Genomic DNA, 26,596 nt, shown 5'->3' on the forward strand with positions numbered 1-26,596 from the left:
CCCATGTCCAGTGGAGAAGCAATTACAGAAGTCAGACCTTACACCTTCTGCACCCATAAAGAATTTTGGTTCATACTCCCATATGGGGAGAAATGTTAAGGTAAGAGGGCTCTGAATTCTAATTCCATCAGGACCAGGAAAGAGAAGAGAGAGAGATAGAGATAGAGATAGAGAGAGAGAGAGAGAGAGAGAGAGAAAAGACACTCAGAAGTAGGTGTGATATAGAAAGGAAGATAAGGCATGACGACAGAAAAAATGGGCACATATATAAAATATAGATAGTCATAGAAATAATAGTCAACTCATATCTTTGATCTTGGGAGAACTACTACAGTTTCTAATGGAGGGAATTAGGACATAGAACTCTGGTGGTGAGAATTATAATTTTGTAAGTAGATATTAGATCACTAACCAAAAGGGGAAGAAAAGAAATGAGCTCTGAGAGACTCCAGCTTTAAAGATTATTGAAAGATCTTCAGGTTTAAAGGAAAACTATAGTTAATTCCTTATTTTCTATAAAAAGTAAAGACAAGTAAATTTCAAGAAAATGAGAACTTATAGGAATTGATTTATTTAGAAACTGAAAACTTGCTTTTATTATTTAAAGAAAGATTACGATCATAATTAAGACAGAATTATGTTAAAATGGCTTATCTTTTTCTGAGTGAAGAAAATGTTTTTATCAACCACAACATATATTGACACGACATCTTATTAGAATTGAAGAACAAACAATGTTATAAAATGTATATTTCTTGCATCTGTTTCAGAGGGAGATATTACATAAGTGTTCTAGGTTTTATGGATTCATTTCAGTAAATTCTTGTTTCTATAAAAGCAAATTGTAATAACCACAGTCTCAATCTGTGCCCAGTAGTTCAAAAGGCAACTATAAATACACTAAGTGACAGGGTCAGGACCGTTCTGCTACATCAGTGCATCTTTTCATTGCCAAGACAACTGCTAGCTAGACATGCCAATGATCAGTGAGTCCCTGAAGTAACAGATACTTGAATGATCAAGACTCAAATGTGTTTTCTTCTCTAGTTTTTCTCTCTTTTATAGCAGAAACAACTATCTATGTCTTTCATATATAGGGAGCCCATTACTTTGAAATGGAGTTATTATACTCTAACTTAAAAATTGTTGTAGTGAAGAAATTATTATTATATGAAACAAAACTTTGAAATATGCCCAGTTTTTCAGATAACAAGGCTTCTGAATGATCTTTAGATTTTGGTGTAAAACTTGATAAACAACCTTTAATCTATATGGTATCAATTTCTTCTATCAACTAAATTTTTCATCTTAATAAGCATATTGTGGTTTCCAATAATTTCTACATATAAAGCATCTTTAAATAAGTTTCCCTTTCACTGAACTGAGAGATTCTTTTCTCACTTATGTGCCTATGAAGGGTGACCTGAACATACACATATATACACTGGAATGCATACATGTGTATCCCATTTTTAAGTAAATTACTTTTACCATTAGAATGACACTAGACTACAGGGAGAACTCTTTGAGGACCCACTGCCCTTGATTAGAAACCCTTCTCTAAGCTGAAGAAGGCGGGCACAGTCTGCTGAAAGATATGATGAAGCTGTAGTACCTTTTTACATCATCTGTTGACCCTGTTTTGTCTGGTCTCACCGCCATAGCCACAGTGTCTGCTTCCTCAGCAGCACTGGCCTCACGAGTAACATCTGTCAGAAACAAGATGTTGTTGGTTGAACATCCAATGCTGTTGGCAATCTTTCGGTAACTCTCCACCTTGTGTCCAATCTGTGTCAAAGTGACCATCAACAAGCTCAAGAATATTTCCTTCTGTAGAATATCCAAACAATAACTTCGGGCCTCCACACTCCCTGAAAAATAGATATACATCTTTATTCCAGCCTCTCTCCATTTCCTGACTGCTGGGACTACATCTTCAAAGAACTCTGCTTTTATGCACCCAGCTGTGAAGGCTGCCCTCCACATGTGACCCTGCAGCTGGTTCAGAGCTGTGGTCTTCTGGTCCAGGGACATCTGCAGGTGGACATTATCTACCACAGCCTGGATGGCCTGCTGTAGGTCTTCAGCACTATTCCCATGTGCCACTGGGATGGGAACAGCTCTCCAGGTCCAGATGAGAGTCCTCTTCAGCCTGTTTCCTCAGAAGATTACATCCTGCTGGCACTCCTCTTCCTCCCAATGCTTCTGCAGATACTCTTCAACATTTTCTTTGATGTAAGAAAATAAAGTGTCTTTCATGAAAGCAATCAGAGTTGTAGTAACTTAGATATCTAACAGGAAGATAGTGACTTTGGTGGGCACCAAAAGCACGATCATCTCCCCTACTGGATGCACCCACGGGGCTCAGTCTGCAGCTCTGGAGGGCGGAGGAGGCACGCCCCACAATCACAGCCCTGCAGGCACACAGCCTGATGCTCACTCACTGCTCACAGCACACAACCCTCAGTGCAACTGGGAGAGGTGGCCACACCCAATCCCGGAGCTCTCCAAATGAAAATGGCTTATTTTAAAATTTATGTATTTATTTTTTACGAGAGAATGATGAGAAACAGAGCACTGTTCAGTTATTTTTTTTAAATTTCTTTCTTTGTTTTACCTTTTATTTATAAAAAGGAAACACTGACAAAACCATAGGATAAGAGGAGTACAACTCTACACAATTCCCACGACCAGAACTCCGTATCCCATCCCCTCCCTTGATAGTGTTCCTATTGTTTATCCCTCTGGGAATATGGACCCAGTGTCGTTATGGGATGCAGAAGGTGGAAGGTCTGGCTTCTGTAATTGCTTCTCAGCTGAACATGGGCGTTGACAGGTCCATCCATACCCCAGCCTGTCTCTCTGTTTCCCTAGTGGGGTGTGGCTCTGGGGAAGGTGGCTCCAGGACACATTGGTGGGGTTGTCTGTCCAGGGAAGTCTGGTTGGCATTATGGTAGCATCTGGAACCTGGTGGCTGAAAAGAGAGTTAACATATAAAGCCAGATATGTTGTTGACTGATCATGAACCTAAAGGCTGGAATAGTGCAGACAAAGAGTGTGTGTGTGTGGGGGGGCTCCGTTTTGTAGATAACTAGTAAGCCTATTTTAGTTCTATTCCAAAGGGCCTGTGGAAACTATACTAGTTTTTTTCTTTTTATCTTCTTTTTATCTCCCTGAGCCTGAAATCTGATATGCAGGTGGATCCATTTATTGTCTGGGGAGATAATGTCATGGCTAGAAAAAGGACCAAAAAGCTGGATCAGGGAAGAGAGTAGCTCCCAAATATGGGAAAGAGGTATAAATATTGTTGACTATAGACCCCATTGATTTGATGTGATCTGGAGTCCATAGTCAGCTTAGGAGCCTAAGTGACCTCTGCATCCCTTTAGATCTGAGCTCACACTCTGTGGTCATAAGTAGGAATGCCTCAATATCAGGACCCATCTTCCTCAGGTGTAGCATGGAGTATGTTGTCCAGCCTCCCTTCAGAGGATGGAACATTCTCTACCATTGTTGATCCAAGCTGAAGGCAAGGTCCTATGGGGGCCCACAAAGGGATCTATTGTGTTGTTCCTTAGAGAGATGGCCGAAACAATGGAGAGAAGATTTATTCGAGGTCTAGGCCCGTCATGTCTGTTTGGAAATCTCATCGTTAAGTATGCCAGTCTCTTGCCCTTATTCAAGCTTTTTCAGTCCTTGCTTTGATGAGGTTAGCTTTGGAGTGAGTGAGAGAACTGTAATAGGAAGTAGGTGAGGAGGGCATCTAAGTCTAAGTAGACACTACTTCATTATAGACTTTATACTGACTAACCACAGACTATTGTGTACTTTTGCTTTCAGGTACATGTTTTGCCCTAATTTATGGATACATGTGAACATATGCTGTATCTCATGGACCTGGTCTATATCTAGGCTTTGGGACTTCATTAGGAAGTGAACCATCTGGAACTGAATTTGAGAATCTTATGAAAGGAAAGGTCTCACCTTAGTAATGAGGGTGAAGGGGTTGACCTTCCATGTCTGACATCTCTGGACACAGTCTGAAGTGAAGCATGCTGAGATGGTACTCGTTGAATTGATTAGGTTGGGTTCAGTGGATGCTATATCATTTGGTATGAATTGAAAGAAGCATGCAGGAAAGTGAGCCCCACTCTAGAGGTTCCAGGACTGGGGGGAATATAGGCTCTATAGAGTAAGTGGGAGGTTCCTGCTATCTTAGGGTTTAGTTATTGCTGTAATCAAATTATTTGGCAATTGGGTTAATTTTGAAATATCCCTTTGTTAGGATTTGCTGTCTCATACACAACATCACCATAATTTATGTCCTTTGACATTATTTGAATATAGCTGTGCCACTAGTTGCTTCTGTTCTCCCTGGTCTAAGCTTTTAAGAGAGTCAACATATCAAAGACTCAGCCTATGGTCTGTGCATTAAATAGTTTGAGACATTCAATCAATTTTTCCTCTCTCATATTATTAATTAAATAGTGATTTATATGACTACAAATTAATAGGAGTGTACATAAACACCATTCCCACAACCAAAAGACTGTGTCCCATCTCATCCTCCCCCCCTTCTGCCAGCACCCCTCTCCCTGCCTCGTGAAGCTGAACATCCACCCTCACCCGCATCCCAGGATTTTTACTTTGGTGCCCTACTCCTTAATTCAGTCAAATTCTGCTTTGAGTTTCCCTTTCTGTTCTTCTTTCTCAGCTTCTGTTTATGAGTGGGATAATCTCATACTCATCTTTATCTTTATGACTTAGCTCACTTAACATAATTCCTTCTAGCTCCATCCAAGATTGGTCAGAGAAGTTGAGTTCATTGTTCTTAAGAGCTGTGTAGTATTTCATTGTGTGTATATACTACATCTTTCTCAGCCACTCATCTGTTGTTGAGCACCTGGGTTGCTTCCAGGTTTTAGCTATTACGAACTGTGTTGCTATGAACATAGGTGTACACCTATCTTTTTGGTTGAGCATTATGGAATCCTTGGGGTATATCCCTAGGAAAAGAATTACTGGGTCATATGGAAGGTCCATGTCTAGCCTTGTGAGAGTTCTCCAGACTACTCTCCACAGATACTAGACCAGTTTACATTCCCACCAGCAGTGCAGAAGAGTTCCTTTGTCCCCACAGCCTCTCCAGCATTTGTTGCTGCTGTCCTTTTTGATGTATGCCATTCTCACAGGGGTGAGGTGGTATCTCAGTGTTGTCTTTATTTCCATTTCTCTGACAATCAGTGACCTGGAGCAGTTTTTCATGTGTTTGTTAGCCTTTTGGATCTCCTCTGTAGTGAATGTTCTGCTCATATCCTCTACCCACTTTTGGATGGGGTCATTTGCTTTTCTGTTCCTGTTTGTTGAGCTCTTTGTATATTTTGGTGATTAGTCTCTTGTCTGATGTATGGCATGTGAAGATCTTCTCCCATTCTGTGAGAGGTCTCTTTGTTTATTTAATAGTTTCTCTGGATATGCAAAAGCTTTTCAATTTGATGTATACCCATTGGTTTGTTTCTGTGTCAGTCTTCTTTGCAGTTGGGTTTGTATCATCCAAGCAAAAGCTTTTCAATTTGATGTATGCCCATTGGTTTGTTTCTGTGTCAGTCTTCTTTGCAGTTGGGTTTGTATCATCAAAGATGTCCTTGAGGCTTATGTGGGAAAGTATTCCACCAATGTTTTCCTCTAAGAATGTGATAGTTTCTGGTCTAACATCCAGGTCCTTGATCTATTTGGAGTTGGTTTTTGTTTCTGGTGATGTAAGTGGTTCAGTTTCATTCCTCTGCATGTTTCAACCCAGTTTTCCCAGCACCATTTATTCAAGCGAGCTTCCTTTCTCCATTTAATACTTTGGGCCCCCTTATCAAAGATTAGATGTCCATAGGTGTGAAGTTTAGTTCTGGGCTTTCAATTCTATTCCACTGCTCTGTATGCCTATTTTTGTTCCAGTACCAGGCTGTTTTGATGATGATGACCTTATAATATAGTTTGAGATCTGGGAGTGTGATGCCTCCATTTCTGTTTCTTTTCCTCAAGATGGTTTTGTTGATTGTGGGTGTCTTCTGGTTCCAGATAAATGATTGTAGTTTTTGTTCTATTCTCTTAAAGAAGCTTGGTGGAACTTTGATAGGCACCACATTAAATTTGTATATGTTTCTGGGAAAATATTCATTTTGATGATATTTATTCTTCCAGTCCATGAGCATGGGATGTCTTTCCATTTCTTGGTATCAGTTTTTATTTCCTTGAATAGTGACTCATAGTTTTATGTACACAAGTCTTTCTCTTCTTTGGTCAGGTTTATTCCTAGATATTTTATTCATTTTGTGGCAACAACCAATGGGAGTGATTTCTGGATGTCCTCTTCTTAGGATTTAGAATTTCCATAAAGAAATGCCACTGATTTTTGTACATTGATTTTGTAGCCTGACACCTTGCTACATTGCCTGATAACTTCCAGTATTTTCTTGATGGATTTCTTTAGGTTCTTGCTATATTGCCTAATAACGTCCAGTAGTTTCCTCCTGGGTTCTTCCCTTCCAATCTATATTCCTGTGATTTCTTTCTCTTGCTTGATTGCTATGGCAAGAACTTCCAATGCTATGTTGAAGAGTAATGGTGATAATGGACATCCCTGTGTAGTCCCTGATCTGAGGGGGAATGCTTTCAACTTATGTCCATTGAGTATGATGTTGGCTGTAGGTTTGCTATATATGGACTCCAGTATGTTGAAGAATTCCCCATCTATTCCCATTTTTTGCAGTGCTTTGAGCATGAATGGGTATTGAGTTTTGTCAAAGACTTTCTCTGCACTATTGAGAGAATCATCTGAGTTTTGTTTTTGCTTTCATTGATGTGGTGAATGACATTGATTGACTTATGTATGTTGAACCAGCCTTGCATTCCTGGGATAAATCCCACTTGGTAGTTATGAACAATCTTTTTGATTTACTGCTGTATCTGACTGGCCAGGATCTTTTTCAATATTTTGGCATGTATTTTCATCAGAGATATTGGTTTGTAGTTTTCCTTTTTTGTTGTGTCCCTATCTACTTTTGGTATCAGGTTGATTGATATTGGCTTCATAGAAGGTGGAAGGGAGTGTTCCTTTTTCTTCATCTTGTGGAAGAGCTTTAGCAGTATAGCTATTAACTGTGAGAAACAGAGTACTGTTCAGTTCTATGATATGAGGGTGCTAGAGTTGAACTAATGCCTTCAGGAATAGCAGGACCACTTTTATTTAATTATTTAATTTTTATTGATTTAATAATGATTGACAAGTCCATTGGATAAGAGAGGTATCATTCCACACAATTTCCACCATCAATGTTCTGTATCCCCTCCATTGGATGTTTTCCTATTCTTTATCCCTCTGGAAGTATGGACCCAGGATCATTATTGGGTGCAGAATGTGGAAGGTCTGGCTTCTGTAATTGCTTCTCTGATGGATATGGGTGTTGGCAGGTTGACCCATACTCCCAGTCTGTTTCTGTCTTTCCCTAGTGGGGCTGGACTCTGGAGAGATGGGGTTCCAGGACACATTATTAAGGTCATCTGCCCAGGGAAGTCAGGTTGGCATTATACAAGCAACAGCAGCTTGGTGGCTGAAAGCAGTAAGATATAAAGTAGAACAAGTACTCCCAGAGGGATTAAAGAATAGGAAAGCTATCAGGAGAGCGGGGTGGGATACAGAGTTCTGGTGGTAGGAATTGTGTGGCATTGTACTCCTCTGGTTTTATAAGTATTTCCTTTTTATAAATAAAAAATTAAAAAATTGTTTAATAATCAGGAACCTAAAGGTGAGAATAGAGCAGATTAGATTTGGAGTTTTATTTTGGAAAATCTGGTAGGGCTTTTCTAGATATATTCCAAGGGATACATGACTTTATTAATTTTTGCCTGAGCCTGACAGGTGGGCTAGACGTATTGTCTGGGGAGATGGTGCTGGAGTTGGAAACAGGAATAAAATGCTGGATCGGGAAAGGGAGTAGCTCCCAAATATGGGAAAAGTATATAAGTACTGTCAACTGTAAAACCCATCAATCTGATCTGGGGTCCATATTCAGCACAGAAGCCTATGTAACCTCTGCATTCCTGTCAGTCTGAGCTCACATTCCATGGTCATAGCTAGGTACATTCTAGGCTGCACTCAGTTAAGGACTAGTTTTCCTCGATTGGTAGAGCATGTTGATCCATCCTCCCTTCGAAAGGGGGGAAGTTTATACTACTGTTGTTATCCATTGATGGCAAGGAACTGTAGAGGCCCATGAAAGGGTCCACGATGCTGTTCTTGATGGAGATGACCAGGGATGGTGGAGAGAGGGATCTCTTAGAGGTCTAGGCCCATCATGTCTATGTGAGAATCCCAGGATTCTAGGGTTCCAGATGATGGTGTGGAGCAGGCCCATTTTTATAATGCATTAAGCTATTGTCCTAGCTGAAAGTTTTTATTTCTTTTTAAAAATAATTTCATGGAGGAAATAATGGGTTATAGGACAGTTGTTGATCAATGAGAACATATTGTTTTCTTCTTATGACAGGTGTCTTCCACCACCAACTTAGGTCCCTTTTCACCATTGTGCACTGAACCCCCAAAGAGTCCTTTCTACCCATTCCCAGTTTGAAAGAAGGATTTTCAAATTAAAAAAAAAGAAAAAACTCTTTCAATTTCTAAAATAACCTAATGTGGGCTCTATTTTTATATTGTCTGTAATAATACAATAGCACACCACAATGTTCATTGAGTTATATATACCTAAGGCTCAGGTGAATTATGTTCATGGTTTATCCAACTTAATGTGATTCCTTGAAGGAAGATGGAAAGTAATTTTTCTTACATGGAGGTTCATGATTAATATTCTGTTAAAGCAGACACATTTGATTTCATTTTTCAAAAACTATTGTTGAATTTGAAACTTGTTGTGTGTATGGTAAGGTGACAGAGTTTTGCTTACACTCTCTGTTAGTAGCCAAATATTAATGTGGTGAAAATATGTCATCTTTTTGATACTGAGATTCCTTGATACTGAGAATTAGCTGAAAATGCTCAGAACAGATGCATTATACCATATCATTGCTAGGAAAATGGCAAACTGTAGACTGGTCTTGTGTTTCTGAAATATCTAATTGTAAGGGGCACATATTTGTAGTATGAAAGAATTGTTTTTGTGAAACTATCTTAAGTATCAACTATGTTCTGTTCTATGTCTTTTGACACTAGCTATAGAACTTTGCTTTTGGAAAAAGTGAATGTTTTTCTATTAATTGAATTCAAGGTTAATGCATAAGTGTCCCTAGTGATTGGATATTTGACACTGCCAAAAGAGAAACAATGAGATGCTTTCAGAGAAGGCTGTATATTGAATGTGCTCAATTCTTAGAAAAATAAATGCAGGAACATCTAATCTCACCACAGTTGGATACATGTGTTTTTGCAGATGGAATGTAATTTTCTAAAAATGTCAGCTGTATGTGTCTCATAAATACTGAAAACATATGCTAATTTTGGCAGTGTCTGAGGAAGCTATGGTGGCTTAATTTAAATTTAAATAATGGAATTGGTGAGTGGGCACTCAGCAACTGTAAAATACTAGTGTGATTGTGCATGTGGTGTGAAGTCAAAGAGATTGAAAGAAGCAAATGGAGAAGCAAGAAGTTGGAGCCAGTCATTAACTTAAGGGGACATACATATGCAAATGGCAGCTAGCTGAAGCAGCTGAGGGAATACAATGGATCCCAGGCCAGGATGGATTTGATTCTAAATCTGGGACCTTGACACTTTAATGAGAATGACTGGAAGGATACTAATGTATATTACACTATTCTTTATTTTTATTTATAAAAAAGGAAGCATTGACTAAACCATAGGATAAGAGGGGTACAACTTCACATAATTCTCACCACCAGAACTCTGTATCTCATCCCCTCCCCTGATAGCTTTCCTATTCTCTATCCCTCTGGGAGTATGGACCCAAGGTCATTGTGGGATGCAGAAAGTTGAATGTCTGGCTTCTGTAATTGCTTCCCCACTGAACATGGGCATTGGCAGATTGCTATATTCTAAGACCTTTCTACATCAGCTGTATGTACACGTTAAGGAGTTATTTACTGTTTTTACTGGATGTTTTTATATGTTCTGATTAAAACAAAGTGGGATATGTAAGATTCCAGGTTCCATCTCTGCCTCCACAGCATTCAAGGAAGCTCTGGTGCTGTGGGTTCTGCCGTAACCCCTACTCTTCTTATCTGAAGAAAACAAGGACCAGCAAGATAGCACACCTGCATAGTATCTCTATACACAGCCCATGTTTAAATCCAGCACCCACTGTACTGGAGAAAACTTTGGTGCTGTGAAGTATGTTTCTTTCTCTTTCTATATCTAACTCCTACTTTCTCTTTGTCTGAAAAAGTGAGCCTAGAGTAGTGAAGTCCTGGTAAAGACAGGAAAAAAAAAAAAAGATGGGAGATGATATAGAGGCGGGAGGATAAAAATAAGTTTGGGATACAATGAATTGTTGAATAAAGTTAAATGATACGGTTACTTTTAGACCCTGAAAATCTTTAATATGCGAAGATGAATTCTGAATCTCAGAAATGGAACATGGTATGTATAATCTCAAAATATCTCATGAAATAATCTGAACATTCAATATCTCAGGGGGTGTTTGTTGAGAATATGTTTGGGAAATACTGGTTTGGATGCCTGAGATTTGCCTGTCAGCTAATTAGTCAATTTAACTGAGATATTAAGATTCCAAGAATCCTTTTAAAAATAAATAGAAAGATATTTCTGGAGGTCATACAGAGTGAACCATTATGTAGTATAAACATTAAAATATGGACATAGCAAACCACAGGTTTCTTATTAACTGACCATTACCCAGTAGGTGAGATAGAGATGTGGGGATGGGACAGATATGGGTGAGCTTTAATTTTTGTAAGGATCTGAGTTAAAGGGATGTGTCTGGGATACTGGGCTGGTAGTAGTTGGTGTTGTCACTATACCAGCACAGGGGGAACCAGGGAAACAAGTATTTGCTTGATAGTTGAGGAATAATAAAAGGGAAACTAAAAGGTAAGGGATTCTTATAACACACTTTTAGGCTTTAATCAGATTGTTTTTTATTTCAAAAAGTATATGCCTCTGAAGATAAAATTTTAGTTTCTGTTTTGAAAAGTGGTGTCATTTAAAGTTATTGCTAAAAACAGTGTGAGCTTTATCAAGAACTTTTCAATTCTATTTTCTGAATAATGCCTAAAAAATGAGAAAAAATTCTCCTTAAAAATACCTTTCCCCTTAAATAGCATAAATTTATGTACAAAACTGAAAAAAGTAAATAATGAAAGAAAATTGCCTATATCTTACATGATCTCTCAATCTAGAAATAACTACTAAAATCTGTTGGCATAGTATCTTCCAGTCTCCCTCCCCCTCTCAGTCAGTATCCCTCCTTCCTTTTCTTCTTCTCTCCACCTACTTTCACTTTGTGTAATTTCATCTGATATTATGTATCAGGATAATATTCTGATGATACTATAATTTCATCCAGGGGTAGGCAAATATAGTTGGCTGTCTTGTCTTTGTAGAACCTGTGAGCCTAGAATGTTCGTTTTAGACTTTCAGGCTCCCTCTAGCTGCCATGTTGGTTCCTGAGTATGTGAGCCTTATCTCCCTGGTAGCCAGCCCCACTCTCACTGCAGCAAGATGAAAGAAACTATGAACCAAGAGAAGCTCACCAAATTGCAGGCCCAAGTGTGCATTGGTGGCAAAGGAATTGCAGAAAGTAGAAGGTGGTTCACAGAACAGTGATTAAAAGTTTCAGTTCTTTTTACAGAAGTTAGGGGTTAGCAGTATCTCTGGGATTGAAGAGATGAATATGTTCACAAACCAAGGAGCAGTGATCTACTTTAACAACTCCATATTGCAGGCATCTCTGACACCTTCACCCTTACAGGCCATGCTGAGACAAAGCAGCTGACAGAGATGCTGCCCAGCATCCTGAACCAGCTTGGTGCAGACAGCCTGACCAGTTTAAGGAGGCTGGCAGAAGCTTTGCCCAAGCAGTCTGTGGATGGAAAAGCTCCACTTGCTACTGAAGAGGATGATGATGAAGCTCTACATCTTGTGGAGAATTTTGATGAGGCTTCAATAATGAGGCAAACTGGTGTGGGGGTAGATAGCATAATGGTTATGCAAAGAGACTCTCATGCCTGAGTCTCAGAAGGTTTAATCCCCACACCACCATGAACCAGAACTGAGCAGTGCTCTGGTGTTTCTTTCTCTCTCTCTCTTTGTGTCTGTCTGTCTCTCTCTTTCTCTCTACATCTCTCACAAAATAAAATAAATAAAATTTTTTTAAAAAGAAAAAAAGAATGAAGCAAACTGAATCAAGTCAACTTCTGATAAAGATAAACTTGAAGAAGTTACTGGGAGCTGCTATTTTATTCTCTGACTGCTTTTTAAAGTTTTGTTCATGGATCCGATAAAATCTAGGTCTCTCAATATTTTTAAGTGCCCCCTGGACACTGCAGCTTTATTTTTTTTTCAGTTTTTTGCATATACACAACTCATTTTTTTTTGTAGCTATTTAAACTGAAGAAGCTTGGAAATAAAGTTTAGATAAAGATTAATAAAAGTTCTTTGCTTAGTATACAGTTTCATTTTTTTCTTTCATTGATACTGATTTGTACACAGAAAGTAAAGTTGTTTATAGAAAACTAATCATGGCATGTAATGTGGCTGATAATCTTGGATGGAATTTGATTAAAGGTTTAAAATGGCAATACAATGTAACAAAAAAGAATGTTTTATATTTTAATGAGAACAATCAAAATAATAACATTTAATTATATTTGAAAGTGACAAATTCAAAATTTCCATGTCCACTAGTCAACTTTTATTGAAACACAGCTACTCCCACTTGCTAATGCCTGTGATGCTTCATACCACAAAGGCAGAGCTGTTGCTGAGTCAGAGACAATATGGTCTGCAAAGTTTAAATCATTTATCATTTGTGCCTTTGTTGACCTGCAGTTTAAACAATCTACTATACTTGGCCTTATTTAAAGGGTTTTTTTTTTTGCCCTTATAAAAAAGGCTTTCAATTGCTATATTTGCATACAAATCTTTGCTTATGTTTCTGCTTAATTTCTCTGGGCATTTTCCTCTGACTCTGTCTATATGGAAAAGGTGGCTCAGAGTGATGAAACCCATTGAAGAAAAAGATAAAAGAGAATTTTTTGCTAACATTAAGCAAATTTTCATGAAGAATGAGAGTATAATAACTAAGATTCATCCTGTTAGGATTTTAAAGGAAATGTAATGAATATGAGTACTTTCCATCTCTGTCCAGAGATATCGGACTATAATTTTCTTTTTTGGTTGTATCCCTGCCTGCTTTTGGTATCAAAGTGATGTTGGCTTCATAGAAGCTGGAAGGGAGTATTCTAGTGTCTTCAATCTTTTGGACAACTTTTAAAAGTAGAGCTATTAGTTCTTCTTTGAAAGTTGTATAGAATACATTTGTAAAACTATCTGGTACAGGACTTTTATTTTTGGGAAGGTTTTTGATAACTGTTTCAATTTCACTAGCTGTGATGGACCTGCTCATGTTATGTAGTTCCTCTTTACTTAATTTTGGAACTTCATAGGTATCTAGGAAATTACATCTTCCAGGTTCGCTAGCTTGGTGGCATATAGTTATTCCTAGAAGCCTCGCATGATATGTTGAATTTCTGTGGTGTCTGTTATGATATCTCCTCTTTCATTTACAATCCAATTTATTTGGGTCTTCTCCCTTTTTTGTTTTGTGAGTTTGGCTAAAGGTTTGTCAATTTTGTTCACTCTTTCAAAGAACCATCATTTACTTTCCTTGATTATTTGTATGTTTTTCCTATTTTCAATGTTATTTATTTCTGCCCTAACTTTAGTTATTTCTGTCCTTCTGGTTACTTTAGGGTTCCTTTATTCCTCTTCTTCTAGGTCTTTAAGATGTGCAATCAGGCTGTTTATTTGTGCTTTTTTCTTGTTTCCTAATGTGTGCTTGTATGGCTATGAACTTCCCCCTCAGTACTGCTGTAGCTGTGTCCCAAATATGTTGATAGCTTGTGCCTTCATTCTCATTGAACTCTCAAAACATTTTGATTTCTTCCTTAATTTCCTCTTTTACCCAGTAGTTGTTAAGTAGTGTACTATTGAGCTTCCACATTTATAGACTCTTACTAATCTTTTGTTGATTGTTAAGTGTTTGTTTAATTCCACTGTGGTCTGAGAAGATACTTGGGATGATTTCAATGCTCTTGAATTTGCTGATGCTGTCTTTGTGACCTAACATATGGTGTCTCCTTGAGAATGACCCATGTGGACTTGAGTAAAATATGTATTCCAGTTTCTTGGCGTTGAATGACTCTGAATATGTCCAACAGTTCAAGTTTTTCTATCTCCTCATTTAACTCCTCATGTCTTTATTGATTTTATTCCTGGATGATCTGTCAAGTGAGAGAGTTGGGTGTTGAAGTCCCTTATTATTACTGTGTTTCTGTTAATATATCACTATAGCTCTTTCAGTAGTTGTTTGATCTATTTAGATGGCTTCTTATTGGGTACATAAATGTTAATAACTGTTAAGTCCTCTTGATTGACTGATCCACTGAGCATTAAGTAGTGTCCATCCCTATCTTTTTTAATATTCTTGATTTTAAAGTCTATTGTGTCAGATATGAGAATAGCTGTTCCTGCCCTTTTTTGTGGGCCACTGGCTTGTATAATAGTTTTCCATCCTTTCACTTTGAGTCTGTGTTTGTCTTATTGAGTATGGTGGGTTTCCCGTAGATAGAATATTGCTGGCTTGTGTTTTCTGATCCATCTTCCTACTCTACGCCTTTTAATAGGTGAATTCAGGCCATTGGCATTTATTGATATCAAAGATTGAAGATATTTTATTTTATTTTATTTTATTTTTAATTTTTTTTTCCTCCAGGGTTATTGCTGGGCTCGGTGCCTGCACCATGAATCCACCGCTCCTGGAGGCCATTTTTCCCTCTTTTTGTTGCCCTAGTTGTTGCAGCCTCGTTGCGGTTATTATTGCCATTGTTGACGTTGCTTTGTTGTTGGATAGGACAGAGAGAAATGGAGAGAGGAGGGGAAGACAGAGAGAGAGAGGGGAGAGAAAGATAGACACCTGCAGACCTGCTTCACCGCCTGTGAAGCAACTCCCCTGCAGGTGGGGAGCCGGGGACTCAAACCAGGATCCTTACGCCGGTCCCTGCGCTTTGCGCCACGTGTGCTTAACCCACTGCGCCACCGCCCGACTCCCCGATTGAAGATATTTTAATACCATTCTCGTAGATTTTAGAGTGTTCTGAAAGATGGCATATTTATGTTGGTCTGACTATTTATAGGAGACCTTTTGGGGCTCCAGTGGCGCTATCAGTTAGCATGCAGTACTGTTACAGGTGACCTTTCAGAACTTCTTTCAGGACAGGCTTGGTGATAGTTGATTATTTCAACTGCTGCTTGTCTGAAATGATTTTTATGCCTCCATCTAGTCTGAATGACAGTCTAGCAGGATACAGTAGTCTTGGTTTAAAGCCTTTCTCATTGAGCACTTGACAGATATCTTGCCATTCTCTTCTGGCCTGTAGAGTTTGTGTGGAGAAGTCTGCTGCTAATCTTATGGGTTTTCCTCTGTAGGTAACTCTTTGTTTTTCTCTTGAAGCCTTCAGGATCCTTTCTTTATCATTATTCCTTTCCATTCTAAATATGATGTGTCTTTAAGTCTAGGTTAATTCTGTTTGGGACCCTCTGGGCTTCTTGTACCTTTGTGTCTTTGATGTTGTCTAGACTAGAAAAATTCTCAGCTATTATGTCCTGAAGAATACTTTCTTCCTCTCCCTCTCTTTCTTTCTCTGGTAAGCCAATAATGCGTATATTATTTCTTTTGAAGTCACCCCACAGGTCTCTGTTGTTGTTTTCAGTATATATTAATCTCTTTTTGAGATCTCTTCCTTCTTTTTAGTTGTCTCTAATTCATCCTTGATTTTGCTAATTCTGTCTTCAGCCTCATTTATTTTATTCTCTCTCCCCTCTACTTTTTTTGGAGTTCATCTATTTTGTTACCCTGTTCTAATGCTGTTTTATCTTGTTCAGCTAGTTGTGTTCTTAACTCAGCTATTTCAGCTTTTAGCTATCTATTAACCTTGAGATAATTAGTGTTTTCTTCCATTGTCTCATTTGTTGTTTCTGCATTTCTGATGACAATTCTTTCAAACTCTTTACTCACTCCTGTGATTATTTCCTTAACTAGTGTTTGGAAGTTGACCTGATTATTTTGAGCTTCACCCTTTGGGGGACTTTTAGCTGGACTCTTGTTCTGGTTCATTTCTACAATATTTCTTCTTGTTGGTTCAACCATTCTATAAAGTATGTTATGAGGTCCCTCTCTCAGTACTTTTCAAATTACTTATCACTCTTGACTGGATTGACTTCTGTCTAAATAGGGCAATTAAAGCATTCACTGTTGTAGAAATTGACTGTTGTTTCAATAGTATTTTAAACCCTGAGTTGGAACACAGTGGCTTAAAAGCCTCTTTTGTTCTTTTTCTTCCTTGTAGGCTATGGGAGCCTGAGGGCTTTTAAACTGTAAGTAGACTTCTTAGCTTCATCCTTCACTCCTGACTGAGAGATAAAGCAGAGTATGGCAGGGATAATACATTGGTTATGCAAAGAGACTCTCACAGTCCCACCACTAGGCCACAGAGGTATAGATCTTCTCCTGAGTTTCCTGGTTAGTTCTCTTTCCCATGGTGTTAGCACAGGGCCTCCCCGCCGCTGGTCAAGATTCTGAGAATAGTGATCATTCTAAAGGGTTAGAGGAGATTTCAACTTGAGTTAAAAAAGAAAGTTATGACTCTAGAAGACAATTTACTAAATTAGCTATACTTTATATAATATGAAAATAAAGAAGATGCACATTTTTTTTAGATTTTTATTTAATAATGATAGGGTTAAGCAGAGAGAGGGAAAAGAAACAGATATCACTCAGGCACACATGTTGCTTGGGATCAAACTAAGGACTTCATTCTTGACAACTCAACTCTTTATCTCCTGAGCCACCTCCTGGAGCACATTATAATGTATTATTGTAACTGTGACTTACTGTCCTAATAGGGCTTGAAACAGTTTAGAGCTGGAAAAAGACCATAGATATCATTTCATTCATCATTATAAGTTCTCATATGACATATGATGTAATGGCTCTTAAAGCTGGTCAAAGTGACCTTTATTAAAAAAAAAATGGAATTAAACTGACTCATTTACCTAGGGGAAAATACAAGTTGAATATTAAATGAGTTATTACAATAGAAAAAATCAAGGGATTATTAATCTTAATGATAAAAGCCAGCTATATTGGAATGTCTTTTCTAAAAACAAGCATCATACTGTGGGGTATCTTTTCTAAGGGGTTGTCATTGATAGTTTCCTCTATGAAACCTTATTCAAGGACTTATGTAGCACTTATTAAAAGCTCTGAGGTGAGCTGAGAGAATGATTAGAGGTATGAAAATATGACCTAGAAGAGAACTTAAGGAACTGAAATTATTATAGTTTTTAGAAAAATATTTTAAATAACTTTAACATCTTTAAATATTCCCCATCTTTGTTTCTTCACTTTCTTTCTCTCTTACATATACAATAAAAAGTGAAATAATTGTTCTATTGTGTATTAATAAGTTTACTTCAAAGTTAATGAAAACTGAACTTTCAAAAGTGTATCCCAAGAACTGGGGAAGCAGATCAGTACATTTGAGCAAGGTCTTGCAAACATGAGCCCCTAGTGGCTCCAGGTTCACTCCCCAGCACTGTCATGTTTAAGAGCTGAGTAGTGCTCCCGTCTCTTTCTTCCTCTCTTACCTGTCACCCTCTCATTCTCCACTATTCATAAAGATCACTAAATCCTTTATTTTTGTTGTAGCTGAGACTTCACTCTAATTTCCTTTTTTCAGGTAGCAAGAGAGAAACTTCTGGACATCTAAAATATATGCACTTAGAAATAAGCTAATGGGCTCATACATGTTTAGTACAGGTTAGTGGCTTCTTTGGCATGATTTTCTATTCTTATGACAGTGAGTTGGGGGTAGGAAGAAAGTGACAAAAACATACCATTGCACTGCTCTGTTATCTACTGGGTTGTAAGGAATAGTCATGATTTATTTTTTCTGTGCAGAAAATAAATGACTGTCTCCCTGAAGCATGGCTGTCTCTCTTGGGATTCTTTCCTGTAGATACCATAGAGAAAGAACTCTACTAGATGAGCTTAGGGAGAACCACTCTCTGTGCCCTTTACCCTGTTCCCTCTTGTTCCCTTGTAACAAACTGGAAACCTATTATGTACTTGTTGTGATGACCCTTGAAGAAACATATTTTCATACACAAATGTATGGATAGATCATTTCAAAAAGGTGTTTACATCTCACCTGAATTAAGTTATTGAAGGAAGGCAGCTCTTTGTGATGATTTCTGGGGGGAAATAATTTAGGACATTCATTTAGGTGATATTTATTGAGCATCCACTATGTTCTAGCATCAGATTAGATACAAATAATAGAGCTGGGGACAAAACCAGTTCTGTCTTTGGAGAATTCATCATGAGATCAATGCAAAACACACAAACAAGAAACAAAATTTCAGATGGCTATAAGTTTCTGTTGAAAATTAAATGAGGATGGGGATAGAGTGATTGTGAGATAAATTTATTTATTTTATTTATTTACTTATTTAATTTCTTAATTTGTGATTAGTAGTGAGTTACAGATGTGTTTACAGATTACAGATGTGTTTGTTCCATAGCAGATCTACCATCAAAGGTCTGCATCCCCACCCTCTCACCTCCCAAAGATAACCCCCTTAGGGGAGACTTTATTCAGATGGACTGTGTACAGGAAGGACTCCCCAGAAGAGCCTTCTGAGACATGAATGTAGAGAATGAGACAAATATGATAAGTTTCAGAATGGGAGAGAACAAATTGGTGTATGTAATGAGAGGAAAACTGGTCATATTGGAGGTGGGAGGGGAATCAGAGTGAGAAATGGAGAGTCATGGGCAAGGTGGAATATCCTTGCATTCCAAGGGCATGAATATTTAAGAACATTCTGGGTGCTTTGTGAAAAATAGACTGAGAGGGACAGGTCACAGCAATTCCCTTTATTGTCACAAAGCAACCATTTATTCCAGAGATTCCTAAATCTTTCAGAGAGGCTGCCTGTCTAGTTATATATTAAAGGAACTCCTCTCAAGCTTTCTATCATTTATCTCCTTAGGTCAGAGAAAGGTACATCAATTTAGCTTTTGGGCAGGCCTGGATGACTGATTGTGGATCCTCTAGGGCATCATGCACACTGAACTGCCCTATTAAACTATTCTTTTTTCTCCTTTTTTCTTAATTTTTAAATTAGTGATTTAATGTTCTAAATAATGGGAGTATAATTCCATACAGTTCCCACCACCAGAGTTCTATGTCCCATCCTTTCCATTGGAAATTTTCCTCTTGTTTACCCCTTTGGGTGTTTGGACCAGAATTCTTTATGGTGTGCAGAAGGTGGAAGGTCTGGCTTCTGTAATTACCTCTACACTGGACATGGATGTTGGCAAGTCTATCCATATCCCCAGGCTGTTTCTATCTTTCCCTAGTGGGGTAGGGTTCTGGAGAGGACATATTGGTGAGGTCATCTGCCCGGGGAATTCAGGATGGAATCATAGTAGCAGCTGCAACTTGGTGGCTGAAATACAGTAGGCAACACTCCCCAGGTCATGGCCTCCCACAGGTCTTGCCCATTCAGCCTCTGATTTATCTTCATCTTTCTTGCTGCACTACTAGTTGCCTTTTTGTGCCTCGTCTGGGTCTGGCAGGATTTGAACTGAGTATATGACTACCAGTTTTCCACTAATGGTTCGCACTGCAAAAGTTAGATCCAAAAATCCACCCTCTGGTCTGGTCTGCGCCCCCGGAAAAGGGGCGGGTGAGGAGGGCGAACTTTATCTGTAAGGCTCCGCCTCTGAGAGGGCTGAGAACTTGTTTCAGAGCTGCGGTGCTCTGTGCTGGTAGCTGCAGGGAGACAGGGACTGCGGATGCAGGACAGGACACTAACTTTAGCCCAAACTATATCCCGGTTGGTGCTGGTCGATTCTTGGGACATCTACATACCGCTGGCAGAACACGTAGCTTGGTGCAGGCTGCAATCCAGATCCTGGACGCTCCTCCAGGTGAGGCGGTAATTCTTGTCCTCTCCCCGACATAATGATTCCCGTTGGGGGGCTGCACGTGGTGCAGTTTTCTCTTCTTCTGGAGGCTGTGGATGAAATCTAGTGTAAACTCAGTGCCCTGGCTGGAGACTAGGGTGCCAGTTTGCCTTGAAAAGCTTCTCGGTGTTATTGGGTCTTGGGGAAGAGGGGGTTTGCTGGGCACTAAGCTTCTGTGTGAGCTTTGACCTCAGAGATAGAATAATGTGTGGTGTTTTACTTCCCCCATCCTCTACTTCTCAGATATGTGGGGTAGTGGTGTAGCAACCAGTGAGTTAGCACAGTACTTTACAAAATAAGGTCTTTGAGCAACAGCAGCAGCTGAGGACTCTGGGAAGTGTGAAATCTTGGACCTAAATTTCACTATAGATTACTAGCTTAGCATCTGAAAGTCTGGTGGACCCTAAGGTCCATTCACTCAAGGTTCAATGAACCCTGCAGGTGATGGTAATACTTTCATAAATTGAAATCTATTGGTTGAAGCTCAGATAAGGGTAAGCAAGTTCAGATTCCCTTCCACAAAGGGAGGAGGAAACAGACAACTTTTCAGAAAATCTTAGGTATTCATCAGTGGCAATTTAGCTAAGTGTTGTTTTTTTTTTTTTTTTAAACCATACTATAGACTTTGGAAGATCCTGTATAGCATGAAGGTATAAACATTAACTTGAGTTGTTTTTTAACATGATAGAATTTGCACATTTGTTTTAGAAAAGAATAGCTTCTCTCCTCCCTTTTCTGAACTGAAATAAAGACAAAGAAGAAATGCGCATGTATCTTTAAACTATACTAACACGAATCTTTAGCCCTGGACCAGATTGTTTCTATCACTGCCTATTAGATTAGGATTTACATTCAGTATTATTATTATTATTATTATTATTAAATAAGAAACTTAAAGGATTCATACCAATCCTTCAAAGTGAAAGGGTATTTGGCATTATAGGTCTCCAGATTATCTGAAGTGACTCTCCCCCTGTCTTACCACTTTTTAATAGAGATCTGAGATTTCAAAAATTTGGCTAAAAAAATTCCAGCTGTTTTAAGTCAGAAGTACAGAGATAAGATGACTATAAATGGGGTTTAAGTGCATTAGAAAATCCATCTTTGAATTAAAAAAATAAGTAAGAGCAGGTATAACTCAATTCCAACCCATATGTGCTTTGGAGTACATGGTGCTAACTATACCAAAATTTCCTGTGCAGAGATTGTTTATTTACTAAGCTGCTATTTTCCTGTGCCAATTTGTGATTGAAGTATATAGATTTGTTAAGGGGCAGATACTAAACTTGTGTCTAGAGAACAAGGAAACAAAGGTAGTGATTAGAAGCAGGATCCATGGCCCGAGGCTGTTCAGGGTTCAAAATCTGCTCTTGAGTTGGAGTTAGTATAATGGTTAAGCAAAATACTTTCATGCTTGAGGCTTCCAGGTCCCATGCTCAATCCCTAGTACCACCATGAGCCAGAACTGATCAGTGCTCTGGTCTTTCTGTATCTTTCTCACTTATTAATCAAAATTAATAAAGATGCTAAGAAAACACTTTTCTGCTTCTCTGTGCTTTGGGCAAGTTGTACAAGTTCTCAGAGCCTCACTTTCCTTATCTGTAAATTGGGAAATATAGTAGTAGACACAATGGTGATTTTGTAATTCTCACTTGTCAGAGTTAAATGAAATAAAACTTCCAAAGTACTTGGTATAATAAATCAAACATTTTTTATCTCAGAGTATGCACAAGTCAATCCCTGAACGCTTTGCAATGAAAACCATGTTGATAATTTGGTCAGAATTTGTATTTATATTTTTTCCTTTTCCTTTTCTCAACTAGAATGTAAACATAAGGATTTCCTCAAATTGTCTTCATAATTCTATTTCAAGTTGTATGTGGAACTTTTATAATTAGAAAATAAGTGTTACTTTCAAATTAGCCTAGTCTTTAGTCAGTTATGATGAAGGTTTTCACCATATGGTAGAGTTTATAATCTGTTTTAATAAAAAGATCTAGTGAGTGTTGTGTGTATGTGGGAGAGAGAGACTTAGGAGGGAGGGAGGGAGAGAGGGGTGAGAGAAAGAAAGAGACCAGAGTACCATTCAGCTCTGGCATATGGAGGGTTTGAGGATTGAACCTAGTGCTCTGAGTACCTCAGGCAAACAAATCTTCTCTAGCACTAAGCAAACTCTCAAGTCCTTTGGGTTTATACTCTGTTAACTTTCACATTTAAATAGTCTCAACACCCCTCACTCTAGAATATCATTCCCTGAACAAAAAATTCAAATGGTAAGAAAGCACCTACAAGTGTCTGCTGTGGCCTCCCAGAGAACCAGTTTAGAAGCAGCTATCTGGTTCTTGAGAGCATAAAATGAAAGCTTATCCAGTTACAACAAGGTTGGTTTAAAACAATATAAGATGAAACAAAATGAGGACACAGAATAAGGACAGGCCTAAACTGGCAAGAAGGGTAGGTGAGGTAATTTAAGACTCCTTTCCCTCCTTAACTGTAATAATTCCAAAACTCTCAAACCACATATACAAAAGTGTAATTCCTTTCACATTATTTGATTGGAAATGATCTGCATGATCCTCTGAGGACTTCTAATTCAAAAAATATTTATGGAATTAATTCTAGAAAGAATGCCAAAAGATTTTGTACTTTTTAGTTAGCATTGTTTTTTTTCTTTGATTTTAGATCAATTGAATAACAGATTTTTAAATGAGAATGTCTTTTATGTCTCTTATTGCACCTTTAAATGCAAGAGGTCATACCTTGCCTGAATCCAATGTTCTATAACTTATAGGAGAAGAAACACAATCTAAGTTCTAGCATATAAGCATCTAAGTAGCTTCTCCATTTGGGACATGGATCTTCATTAGGATACTCTGGAGATTACAATTTAATGCTGTAAAACTGAATATAGTTCAAGCTTAACATTATCAGATTGAGCATAACTATAATTTATTGTAAGTGGAATTTTCTGTTTGACTCCCTGTGTATGAAATGAGCAAATGAAAAAGCATGATCAGAGGCACATTTCTTTATGGGAAATAATGAAGGCATGTAGAAGCAAATGCAAACTCAGCAATCAAAGTGTGTGTTCTGGATAGTTTAACTGAAGAGCTAAGAGTGTATGTGATGTTGCAATTCACAGTGACAGGATGTGACAACACTATTTGCAGTGAGTGGGCAATTAGACATCAACATTACAGTGCCCCACAGTGAGTGTATAACTCCATTTCTAGGCATAAGGCCCGGAGCAGAGGTAATCATGAAGAAGTTAGCAGAACTGCACCTAATCTACATAACTTAGCTTAGGAATGATGAAATTTAGGGGTTTTAATGAGCCCTACTAAGTAGGTCCAAAGTGGATGGTTTTATTATTAAGGTCAGACTATATTAAAGTGGGTACATAATTTTTATTTTGTATTTAATGTATTTTTATTATATTTCTCAGCATGCAATATTAATTCCTTAGCTTGATTCATGATCATTCTTTATTTTTTTTGCCACCAGGGTTATTGATGGGCTTGGTGCCAACACTACAAATTCACCACTCCCAGTGACCATTTTTTTTTTCCCTTTCTAGTTTGTTTTTTTTGAAAAGACAGAGAGAAAATGAGAGGGGAGGGGAAGACAAAGAGGGACAGAGAAATGTAGACACCTGCAGACCTGTTGCACCACTCATGAACTATCCTCCTTGCAGGTCCTTGTACATGGAAGTGTGTGTGCTTAACTGGGTGCACCATTTCCTGCCCCCCTTTCATGATCATGCATAAGAGAAATATAGTTGATATGTTTATTTCTGGCAGGTGGTCTAGTCTCACAGAGAATTCATTCAGTTTCCTACATCTTGCAGCTAATAATACTTACTCTAATTTATTAGTTGCTTAAACTTGGGTATGTATACAGTCTCTGTTTCAAATTCATCATCCATAAAATTGGGGAAATAATTTCTGTTGTTGCAGATTTGCTGCAAGGAGTAAATTAATTGTTGTCTATAAAGTTCTTTCAACACAGTTGGTTCAGCATTGACTATCATTTTACCTAGGGCATTAATTAATGACAAACTGAAGCTCTCTTTTCTATTTTTTTTGTGTTTGTGTTAGCTAATGAGAGAGAATTACTTCAGCCATTCAGAATATAATACAGCATTTTATTTTTTATTTATAATATAAAATTCTAAACACTTTCATACAATTTCAGTATCTGCTGCTATTGATCAGAGAGAGAGAGTTCTGTTAGTGCCACTACTTTTAACTTTTTTTCAAACTCAATTGCACATTGAAATTACCAGAGAACGATCCCTATGTATTATGTCTATATGTCCATAGTGATACACTAATAAAATTTTTAGTATGACAAAAGATATTAGAATTTGGCTAACAGAATTGAGGAAAAAGACTAGGAGAACTCATTGTTGACTAAGGACTCATGGTGGCATTGGATAGCAACTCAGGTTTCTTGAATTCAGTATGTTTTTCATTTAATTATCTTGCCTTATAAAAATAAAATAACTTGATAGACACATACTTATAATTATAGAATGCTATTGAAATTCTATAGATCTCACTGTTGCAATTATCCCAATTTGGTTCTCAAAAACATTTCCTTTTTGAGAATTAAGTTCATAATAATATGAAAATAAATCTACTGTTACTATTCTCTGGATTTTTTTTTTCCTAAGAACTCAATTTAGTTTTTTATTTGCCGTTTCTTTGGAATTTTGATTTCTACTAATGAGAAACTCAGAGATATCTTTGAAAATTTCAGGAAATGCTGACAAATTTCTTAATCCCAGTTTGGTGACCTTCTGGGAATTCTGCCAGTTACTTGTGTTTGATTCAGTGCTTAATTTTTGTTTTGGCTTGTCTTATTTTGATCTAGGTCAATTTAGCCATGATTGCAGCATGTTACCAGTTAACTGTTTTTACAGTTATTGGTGTCAAGAAGAAAAGATTATGCACCAAGAACATTTTCTTTTTAAAATTCAAAGTAAAAAAAAAAAGTTCTAGTGATGTTTGAGCTTTATAGAAAGTTTGTTCTAAAAGTATTCATTGGCAATTCAGTCCTTAAAAAATATATAGAATATAGGAGTATATTATCCATATATTTTTTCTATTTTATTGGGGGATAAATGGATTACTGTACAACTATTGACACATGGGTACAATTTTCCAGCCCCCACTAGTGAGTATCAGAAAAACATTCTCATCCCCCAGGTTAGGACACCAAAACCCCCACCACTATAGCCCCTCGCATCCATTCTTTCTGTAGAGTCTTTTGCTTAGATACACAACACCGCCCCCAATCTAAGTTTTATTTTGTGTTTTCCCTTTCTATCTCTGGCTCCCAAATTCCACCTAGGAGTGAGGTCCTCTGGTAGTTGTTCTTCTCTTCTTGACTCATCCCACCCACCACTATTCTTTCAAGTTCATCCAAGGTGATACAAAGATTGGAGTCTAAGCATTTTTGGACTAATGTCCAGGTCTTTGATTCATTTTGATCTGAGTTTGGTGCATGGTGTTAGGTGGTGGCCTAATTATACTTGTTCAGTTTTTCTGGTACCATTTGTTGAGAATATCTTTGCCCCATTAAGTGGTTTCGGCCCTCTTGTCACATATTAGGTGGTTGTATATGTGTGGGCTCATATCTGGGCTCCTGATTCTGTCTCCCTGACCCAAGAATATATTTAATTTTTTAAAAATTATCTTTATTTTTTTAAATAGAAACAGCCAGAAGTCAAGAGGGAAGGGGATGATAGAGAGGGAGAGAGGCAGAGAAACAGCTGCAACACTACTTTACCACTTGCCAAGCTTTACACCTGCAGGTGGGGACCAGGGACTTGAACCTGGGTCCTTGCTCACTGCAATGCTTGTGCTTAACCAGGTGCACAACCATCTGCCCCCCCAAATATCTATTTTTTATTTCAGTACCAAACTGTTTTAATTAGTATTGCTTTTTAGTATGAACTGAAGTTGAGGAGTGTGATACCTCTGTTTATTTCATTTTTTTCCCCCAAAGTGCTTTGGCAGTTCATGGTTCTTTTGTGGTTCCACATAATTAAAAAAAAATTTTTTTGTTATCTTTATTTATTGGATAGAGACAGCCAAAAATTGAGAGGGAAGGGGGTTATAGAGAGGGATGGAGACAGAGAGAAACCTACAGCCCTGCTTCATCGATCGTGAAGCTTTCCCCCTGCAAGTGGGGACTGGGGGCATGAACCTGGGTCCTTGCACACTGTAAAGTGCACTCAACCAGGTGCACCACCACCTGGCCCTACCACACAATTTCTTTTGAACAGGTTGTGT

At 38.0% G+C, this 26,596-nt stretch overlaps 1 protein-coding gene and 2 pseudogenes across 1 annotated transcript in view; 2 read left to right on the forward strand and 1 right to left on the reverse strand.

The window, feature by feature from the left end:
- Positions 1 to 1,430: 1,430 nt before the first annotated feature.
- On the reverse strand, positions 1,431 to 2,337 carry LOC103107713 (enolase-phosphatase E1-like; annotated as a pseudogene).
- A 9,379-nt stretch (positions 2,338 to 11,716) lies between these two features.
- Positions 11,717 to 13,322, forward strand: LOC103107714 (transcription factor BTF3-like; annotated as a pseudogene).
- A 6,758-nt stretch (positions 13,323 to 20,080) lies between these two features.
- The window catches only part of COL21A1 (collagen type XXI alpha 1 chain), a 185,797-nt gene continuing 179,281 nt past the window's right edge, over positions 20,081 to 26,596 (forward strand). Inside the window, exon 1 of the mRNA XM_060190825.1 lies at positions 20,081 to 20,261. The gene's annotated coding sequence lies outside the window, so the exon portion shown is untranslated. The remainder of the gene's footprint in view (positions 20,262 to 26,596) is intronic.

The sequence above is a fragment of the Erinaceus europaeus genome, chromosome 4, assembly GCF_950295315.1.
Source record: "Erinaceus europaeus chromosome 4, mEriEur2.1, whole genome shotgun sequence".
NCBI classification, from domain to species: Eukaryota; Metazoa; Chordata; class Mammalia; order Eulipotyphla; family Erinaceidae; genus Erinaceus; species Erinaceus europaeus.